Here is a 10,000-nt window from a genome sequence, read left to right as displayed (position 1 = left end):
GAGGTTTGATCACCAGGACAATGAGGAAAGCCAAGAAGATCTACGATGGCTCAAACGTCCGGACCCCGGGAAAGGATAAGTCTCATTTTATTTCTGTCCCTAATTCTATAAACACCATAGCTATTGATGATTATTTGTTAAAAGGTGGAATAAATTTAGCAAAAATATCTTCCAATAAAATAGGAAAAATATTTAAGAAACATAATAATATTCGTAATAATCTCAGTGTCGTTTACCGTATTCCATGCAACGGTTGTCCATCATCTTACTTAGGTGAGTCAGGTCGAGGGATCAATAAACGCTTGAGTGAGCACAAAAACGATCTCAGGGCTCATAGAACATCTAACTCCCTGGTTTCGTCACCTGGACAAATGTGGACATCTACCTGATTGGAACAACACAGAAATTCTACACGAGGGATTTGAGAAGAAAATGAGAAAAACTGTGGAAGCTGCACATATCGCCACCAACAAGAACAACAACGACAGAGACGGATTTAAATGCCTCTCGAAAGCAGCAAGTGTCCTAATAATTAAATCGTTAGCCAAAGGGAAAACATGACGCTCATACCTTGGCGGGTTCCCTCTCTCACTACGAATATAAGAATTGTGATCCGTCTGTAATGCTGTAGTCCTCTGAAGAAGACCAGGGGGAGTTGGTCGCAACGTTAGGGCAATAAACCTCTATTCCTAAACACATCTTCGTTTGCCCTTCCCCACCCAAATTCTCTCTCATTTGTCTGAAATAATCTTTTAACATATATATATATACATATATAAATATATACATATATATATGTATATATATATACATACATACATATATCTATATACATATATATATACATTTATATAGACATATATAATACATATATATACATTATAAATACATATATATACATATATATACACATATATATACAGATATATATATATATATACATAATATATACCATATACATATATATACATATATATACATATATATATACATATTCATATATATATGCATATACATTATATATTAAAATTTTAAATACATATATATATATATTTCATATACATATATATATACATAAACATATATATACATACATATATATATATATTACATATCACATATGTATATATACATATACATATATATATACATATATATACATATATAAATATTACATATTCATATATATAATACATATACATATATACATAAACATATATATAATACAGTATACATATATATATACATATACATATATACATATACATACATATATATACATATATAAGTACATATATATATATACATATACATATAGATACATATATATACATATACATATATATAAGTATATATATGTGTGTGTGTGTGTGTGTGTGTGTGTGTGTGTGTGTGTGTGTGTGTGTGTGTGTGTGTGTGTGTGTGTGTGTGTACATATATATATATATATATATATATAGATAGATAGATAGATAGATAGATAGATATAGCAAATACTGTGTTTAGGAAGAAAGTCAATTATAAATACACATGGGAGAGGGTGGTGGATGGAAAGGTGACAGATAGAGCGTTAATGGACTATATAGTAGTGACCACGAGTATGGTAGGAAGAGTTAAGGATATACATGTTCTAAGTGGAGAGTGGGGGAATATCAGATCATTTTCTGTTGGAAGGTAAATTAAGAGTAGAGAATAGGTGGAGAAAGTGGAAATGGGCAGAAGATAGGGAGGTAGTTAGAGTGAACTTCTTGAATGAGAAAGAAAAGGAGGAGTATAAGAAGCTGAGAGAGGAGTGGGAGGGAGTGAAGGATAGAGTAGAACCAGGAGTGGAAGAGGAATGGGGATGGTTCAAGGAGGGAATCATAAGGTGTGCAAAGATGGTATGTGAAACAAGAAGGGCGGGAGGAAATAGAAGGAAGGCTAGTGAATGGTGGTATGAGGAAGCAAAGAAGGGTGTAGAAGAGAAGAAGCAGGCTTTCATAGATTAGCTACAAATTAGGACGAGGGAATCGTTTGAGAGGTACAAAGTAAAGAGAAGGGAGGTCAAGCATAAGATAAAGGAGGCAAAGAGGAGAGCAGATGTGAAATGGCGTAAGAGTATAATAGAAAAATTTTGAAAGTAATAAAAATATGGTTTTTTAAAAGAAATTAAAAGAGGAAGAGGAGGCGAATCAAGTAGAGAAGAAAAGGTAAAAGGTGCAGATGGAGAGATGATAATGGAAGAGAAGGCAGTGAGAGGAAGGTGGGCAGAGTATCTTAGGGAGTTGCTAAATGTGAAGGAGGATAGGGAGGGAAAGGTAGTTGCAGTGGGAAGCGCTAATAAAATGAGAGTGATGAGTGAGGAAAATGGAGGAGAAATAGAGAGAGATGAAGTGAAAGCAGCTGTGAAGATAATGAGAGCAGGTAAGGCACCTGGGTTGGATGGATGCCATGCAGAATGCCTGAAAAAAGGAGGTACAGTGATGGTGGACTGGCTGGTGAGGTTATTTAATGTTTGTTTAAGAGAGGGTAAAGTGCCGGAGGACTAGAGGAGTGCCTGTATAGTTCCTCTTTACAATAGAAAGGGGACAAGTGTGAATGTAGTAGTTTCAGAGGGATTAGCTTGTTAAGTGTAGTTGGGAAGGCTTATGGGAGGGTCTTGATTGAGAGGATTAGGAGAGGAACAGAGGGAGTAATTGGTGAGGAACAGTGTGGATTTAGGACAGGTAGGGGTTGTGTAGATTAGATCTTTGTGGTAAGACAGATATGTGAGAAAGCTATAGGAAAAGGTAAGGATTTTTTTTTCTTTTATGGATTTGGAAAAGGCTTACGACAGGGTAGACAGGAAGGCACTGTGGGAGATATTGCAGATATATGGGATAGGAGGAAAGCTGTTAAGAGCAGTCAAAAATTTTTACGAGAGTAGTAGAGCTTGTGTTAGGGTTAGAAATGGAGAGAGTGAATGGTTTGAGATAAAGGTGGGATTTCGTCAGGGATGTGTTATGTCACCCTGGCTGTTCAATCTATACATTGATAGGGTGGTGCGAGAGGCGAATGCAAGGGTAGTGGGTCGGGGGTTGGAGATGGTTAAAGAAAATGGAGGCAAGTGGGACATAAGCCACACGAATACCAACAGGCGGATAATTGGTCCACCCGCTGCGATAGCTCGTCACACCGACATATGAGGTCGAGTGGGGAGCCAACCTGACACTTTGCCACGTTTCTTTTTATGCCATATATATATTTACCAACTTGACTTCAAACTATATTCCTCTGAAGAAGCCACTCAGGCGAAACTAGTCAGGAATAAAAAATATTTCCCTCAGCCCGTGTTCCCTTTATCTCCTATCCACATTACACACACACACACACACACACATATATATATATAAGTATATATATATATATATATATACATGCATATACTTATATACACACACACACATATATATATTATATATACGTGTATATATATATATATATGCATGTATGTATATGTACATATATGTATTTACATGCATATATATATATATATATATATATATATATATATATATATATATATATATATATATATACATATACTTTGCAGAAAACCACTTAGGAAATGAGACACTCTGGTCCGAACGTTTTCGTCTATTCAGTGTACAAAAGAGATCGGATGACCGTGAGGGCCCAGATGTCCGTGATGGGGGAAATGTCAATTTTGGTGGGAGAAATGTTAATGAGGCATTGGATATCAATGAAGGACCAAATATCAATTTTGAGTAAGGTGTCAATAAAAAACAAAATTATAATGTAAAGCATGATATTGAAGCTCAAAACGTTTCAAAAAGAAATAATCACGAGTTTCTTAAAAACATCTACTTTTATACTCGTAGTATTAGGAACAAATTTCAAGAAATACAGGTGTATGTCAAAAGCGAAAATCTCGATATAATAGGACATGGTTAAATGGTGGCGAGTTTGAAGCTGAATTTAATATTGCGGGATTTAAACACTTTCATCAGGATAGAAACCACAAGAAAGGTGGGGTTGTTCTGTTGTACGTTAAAAACAATGTCCATGCTTGTGTTTTAGAGAAAGTGAAACAGGATGCATATGATAGTTTGTGGGTAGAATTAACCCAAACAAATGGACAAAAAATTAATGTAGGTGTAATATATAGGCCAAAGACTTTATCATTAGCAGACGACAAACTGTTACTTCAAGAACTGTCTAGTTCCTGCAACCGGAATTTATTGATAATGGGTGATTTCAATTTTACTGACATTGATCGGACGACCCTTGAACATGGCCATATAGGTAGTCGCTTGATTGATTTTCTCGGTGACAATTACTTAGTTCAGCATGTAAAAGAGCCCACAAGACATGGAAATTTACTCGATCTATTGATCACTAGCTGCGAAAGCATGATAACTGATGTAGAAGTCGGTGAAACTGTTGCAAATAGCGATCACAACTTAGATTCAATCTACTAAAAAAAATTAAAATAGATACTTGTGTTTCTAGAATACCCGATTTCAGTAAAGCTCAGTTCATAGGACTACGTCAGGAGCTTCACCTTACAGATTGGGAGGCAAAATTAAGCGAAAGACCTGTAGGTCGGATGTGGGAAATATTTCAAAATATCCTCACTAAGATGATTCATACTTACATTGCTTTTAAGGACAGACGTCCCTCAAATCAGGCTCGCCCAAAATGGCTTGACAAAGAAACCGAAAAAAGTATTGCTAAAAAGAGACAGGCTTATAAGAAATATAAGTGTTCGGGTGCATCTAATGACTATCAATTTATGTATTAATACAGAGATTTAAAAAAGACAGTAAAAAAACGAAAACGATAATACGAAATAAATATCGCTGATAAATCCAAAGAGAATCCCAAAGAAATCTATAGTTACATTAGAGATAAGATATATTGTATATTCAAATGAAGGAATGTGTGATATTTTAAACAATTATTTTAGCTCAGTATTCGTAAACGAAACACCTCAAAGTGAACTCCAAACTGAAACCTGTGAAAAAACTAGGGTAAACTTACTACGGTAAATATAACAAAAGAAAAAAATAAAAGGTGTATAGAGAAGCTCAAAGTTAATAAAACACCAGGGCCTGACGGTTGGCACCCAAGAATCTTAAAGGAAATGAAAAATTAGATTGTTGTTCCATTAGAAATTATTTTCAAGGAATCCATCATATCTGGAGATGTCCCAAAAGAATGGAAGCTAGCTAACGTTATTCCCATATTCAAAAAAGGTGACAGAAAGAAACCATATAACTTCAGGCCTATATGCTTGACTTAAATCGTAGGAAAAAATTATGGAAACTATCATCAGAGATGCTATCGAACATCATTTAGAAAGTAACTGTTTGATAAATGATAGTCAGCATGGTTTCAGACGGAAACGTTCTTGCATGACTAACTTACTCGAATTCTACAACACAGTTATCTCGAATTATGACAAAAGAAGCAATATAGATTTAATATAGCTAGACTTTGCAAAAGCTTTTGTTACCGTCCCTCACAAAAGACTACTTACTAAATCAGCTTCACACGGAATAAGTGGTAGCCTGAGTAAAAGCAGCAACGACTGCAACAGCACTGTAGGAGAGAGGCCAAACGCAGAGTATGGGATCCAACTAACTCATACTGATTTATCTATTAATATTACCAAGGGTCTTTTTCCTTTATAAGGGAGGTAGCAGACCAGGGATAATTTCGGAAGTAGCTATGATTGAGCTGGAGACCACATACATACTGTATATACATACATACAGCCATGGCTGAAAGTTCGTGAGCAGGCAGTACGGGAAGCTACAGCCAACACGGGGCAGAGCACTCGAACAAGTTGGTTTTACCAAGCCTTTCTCAAAGTGGTCGCCCCTCAGTGAGCGAAATGCTGATAGTGAGGTATGTAGGTCTGGAATTCGCAAGTAATGCATCAATAATTGTTTTGGCCCATTCTTTTTAATACTATAAATACAAAAGAGAGCTAATGTAAGGAATACATATGATATGCAATGAGTAAAAATTTAATGAATAACTTATATTACGGCACGTGATGGCTCCTGTATGAACGATGGTCCCCTGTGAACGAGTTCACGAGCTGATAGTAGTTATATATACTTTGTTGATATAGGAACCAAATGTGTTGCATTATGAATATGAAGTTACGGTAAACTCTCATGTATGTTAGAGATACAATATAAGCACACGATTAACTAATGCTACATGACATTATAAATAAATACTACGGCCGATACCATTGCCGACACGAAATATGTAAAACCAACTTAAAGAAATAAGCAGAATTTACCGAAACCACTAGTAAAATATATTAAAAGCTCCAAATCCATAGCAGTCATTCTGAGCCTCCTTTGGTGTATTTTATTGCAACAAACCAGTTGCCGAGGACTAAAGACATCACTTTCGTGGCTAACAAACATCAAGCAACATGTATACATATATTATCATCAATTATTATTATGATTACTATCATTATCATTATCATCATGATAATTATCATCACCATCATTATAATTACTATTATAATCATCATTACGATACCTATTATCATTATTACTATTATAATCATCTTTATAAATATATTTGTAATCACAATTATAATTATAATAGTTATTATAATTATAATCATCATCATAATTATAATTACTATCATAATAATCATTATTACTATTATGATCACCAGTATGATTATAATCATAATCATTATTATGATTATCATTATAATCATCATTACAATTATAATCATAATTATTACCATAATCATAATTGTCATTATAATTATAATTATTATTATTATAATCATTATTACTATTATTGTAATCATTATTACTATTATTATAATCTTGTTATTATTATAATCATTATTTTTATCATTATAATCATTATTACTATTATAACCATCATAATTCATTACTATTTTAATCATTATTACTATTATAGGTGTGAGTGAAGAATAGTTGTGTATGGATGATGCTATGATGCATGGTGGGGGATGGGGGTGGGGGAGTATGTGTGAATGATATTTTGACACGGACCGAAGGGAAATCCTCTCCTTCTTCTCTTTTTCTGCATGAGGGGACGGAGAGGGTGTGGTCGCCGATTAAGTGAAGCGGCCTTGCTGCTGATGTACTGTCTTGCTGCATTGCTTCTGACCCAGGACAGTGGGCGAGATGCAGGGATGACCCTTCATCCAGGAGGAGCCAAGATGAGAGGGAGGGAGGTGGGTGAATGAGAATGGAGTATTTGGGGATGGAATGGGTGGAAGTGGATTTTATGCCTTTGTTTTTTGACTAACTCCCTTGTGAGGGGGAAAAAGCCGTTGGCGTATGTATGTGTGTGTGTGTGTGTGTGTGTGTGTGTGTGTGTGTGTGTGTGTGTGTGTGTGTGTGTGTGTGTGTGTGTGTGTGTGTGTGTGTGTGTGTGTAAGATTATAATTATTATTGCTATTATGATTATCATAATTAAAATGCTTATTGTGATATAATAATTATAATTATAACCATAATTACTATTAGAATTATTATCGTTATAATCACCATTATTATAATGTCGCCTTAATTCAGAGACGGTAATTTTCTTGGAAACAAGACAATTACTACGGAAATGCAGGAAACCCTCTCAATTATTTTCAGAGCAAGAATATTTGGAATATATTAAATAACCACACACATGAAACTGTACGCGTTTACCTTGAATCGCGACATATAAACTAGTATATAAAATTTAAGTGTAGATGCACCAAATGTCATAGGCCTATTCGGTGTAATATCGTGGTAACTATAAAAAGTTGCTATTGCCGAAATTTTTTATTCGGCCAATGCATTAATAACTACGTCACTAACAAGTAAATAAAAATATTTTTAATGCGGCAATGAATAAGCAAATGGTCCATCAGAAAACGACTTTTTTTTTAATGTCTATTGGCAGACCAAATTAGTGACGATGTTTTAACTTTTTCCTTTAACATCTTTACGAACAATTATGACGGCAGTATAATCGACTGATGATGCAGTTTTGACTTCTATCAACATGACGTCATCAACATAAGTGTCAGACGACTTCGGATTTCAGTTAAACACAATTATTCATATAAAACCATTAAGCATGCTCAACATCTTTACCTGATATTTCCGATGTGTCCAAGCTTCATAATAATCCATTTTTGTTTAAAACAAAGAATTCACTTTTGTCAGCTAATTTTTCTAAGTATTATTATACTGTACACTATATACGTACACTGTATCACAACACACTGGTAACTATACGAGTAAAACAAACACCGAACCTTTTACCACAAATATACCATGTTAAATTACTTGAAATCAATACGCTCTGAAAATTAGTACCAACCATTACCATACTGTATTTAATCCTGTACAAATAACTAAGATTAATACAATATTAGCATGTTGAAATATAGAAATGGCTACAATATATGGGTCAAATTTCAGAGAACCTTATGAATTTAGATAGATATTGATATATTGTATCCCTCCGCCTTCATTCATACCTTCGACATCTCTTGTATATATTATCATGTTACGTTATTGATTTCAAATATATAAACAACGTCAAAGTATTTAAAATCAATGCGTTGTGACTGAAAATTAGTACCAACGATTATCGTAATCTATTTAATTCTATACAGATAACTAACATTAATATAAAAGCATGTTAAAATATAGATATGACTACAAGATATGGGTAAATTTTAAGGCTTTCTGAAAATTAGTACCAAACTATTTAATCCTATACAGATAACTAACATTAATATAAAATCATCATGTTAAACATAAAAACGACTACAAGATATGTGTCAAGTTTCAGAGAACCTTACAAATCTAAGTAAATATTGAAATATTGTATCGTTCTGCCAGGCTTGTCGCGACACGAAAAAAAAGTTAAGGCCGTGCACAGTTCGGATGAGTGACAGATTTCAGGCAGGATAACTAAACTCTTCGTTAAGATTAAATATTATTACACAAATAAAAATAACACATATAACATAAATGAACATAAAATAATAAAACATATCAATAAATGTTACATAGAAGATACATGGAATTATTTACCAAGTAGAGTAGCTGGGTGTGCTCTTGTATGCAGCACGTAAGACGAGCCTTGATTCTGGTTGCTAAAGTCGCACCAACGATTTCGGAAACAAATGGGTAGTTTGAGGCGAGTCTGATGCACGATAACTTCTGGTAGTCGGGAACACGTAATTGAGAAATAAGTGTCTACTAAAGTATTTCAGCGGCTTTGACCCATCGTTTTTCGCTCATATTTCCGAAATAACCATTCACATCAGCATATATTAGCACAGCTTACTTCACACCCTGCCCTAATTTTTGACGTTATAGTGCACTTACAAGTGTATTTATTTACGGCGTTTACTCTTGACATCAAATGTCTCGCAGCCGACACCCGTGAAGTAAATCGAACAAGTGAAGTTGTGACGTCATCACAAACTACCTCGTGTATCCCATCCTCCTCCCCTTCCCTCCTTCCTCCCCATTTCCTCCCTCCTCCTCCTCCTCCTCCTCTCTCTCTCTCTCTCTCTAAAAAAACATGTAATAATAATTGAATACCATGCACCCGGAGAGGGAATTCAATAACAAGTTTATACATATGATGGATAGGGAAATTATGATAATAACTGGACATGCATTTTATTTCATTCCATACCACTATGGATAAACAGTTCATCCTCGTCATCGCTGTCCATGGTGATGATGACGGGTTCCACACTTTCATATATGTTGTCCGATGACCAGTACTCTTCTTCGAACGATCTGGACCTTCTCACAGCACCCGCCCACACCTCCTTGGTTGCGATAAGCTTTGCCTCCTGGAGCCGCGCTTGCAGGTCTGCCCGAGTGAACCGCTGCAACGTTGAACGCACGTGTTGCTTCATGGAGCCCCATATGGCGGGGGGGGAGGGGTAGGAAACGAGAGTAATAGTGGGAGGGAAGGAGGAGGGTGGGATACACGA

The sequence above is a fragment of the Oratosquilla oratoria genome, chromosome 30, assembly GCF_046742065.1.
Source record: "Oratosquilla oratoria isolate Oo_2021 chromosome 30, ASM4674206v1, whole genome shotgun sequence".
Taxonomy (NCBI): domain Eukaryota; kingdom Metazoa; phylum Arthropoda; class Malacostraca; order Stomatopoda; family Squillidae; genus Oratosquilla; species Oratosquilla oratoria.
The sequence above is the reverse complement of the archived record's forward strand: the minus strand, read 5'-3'. Positions refer to the sequence as shown.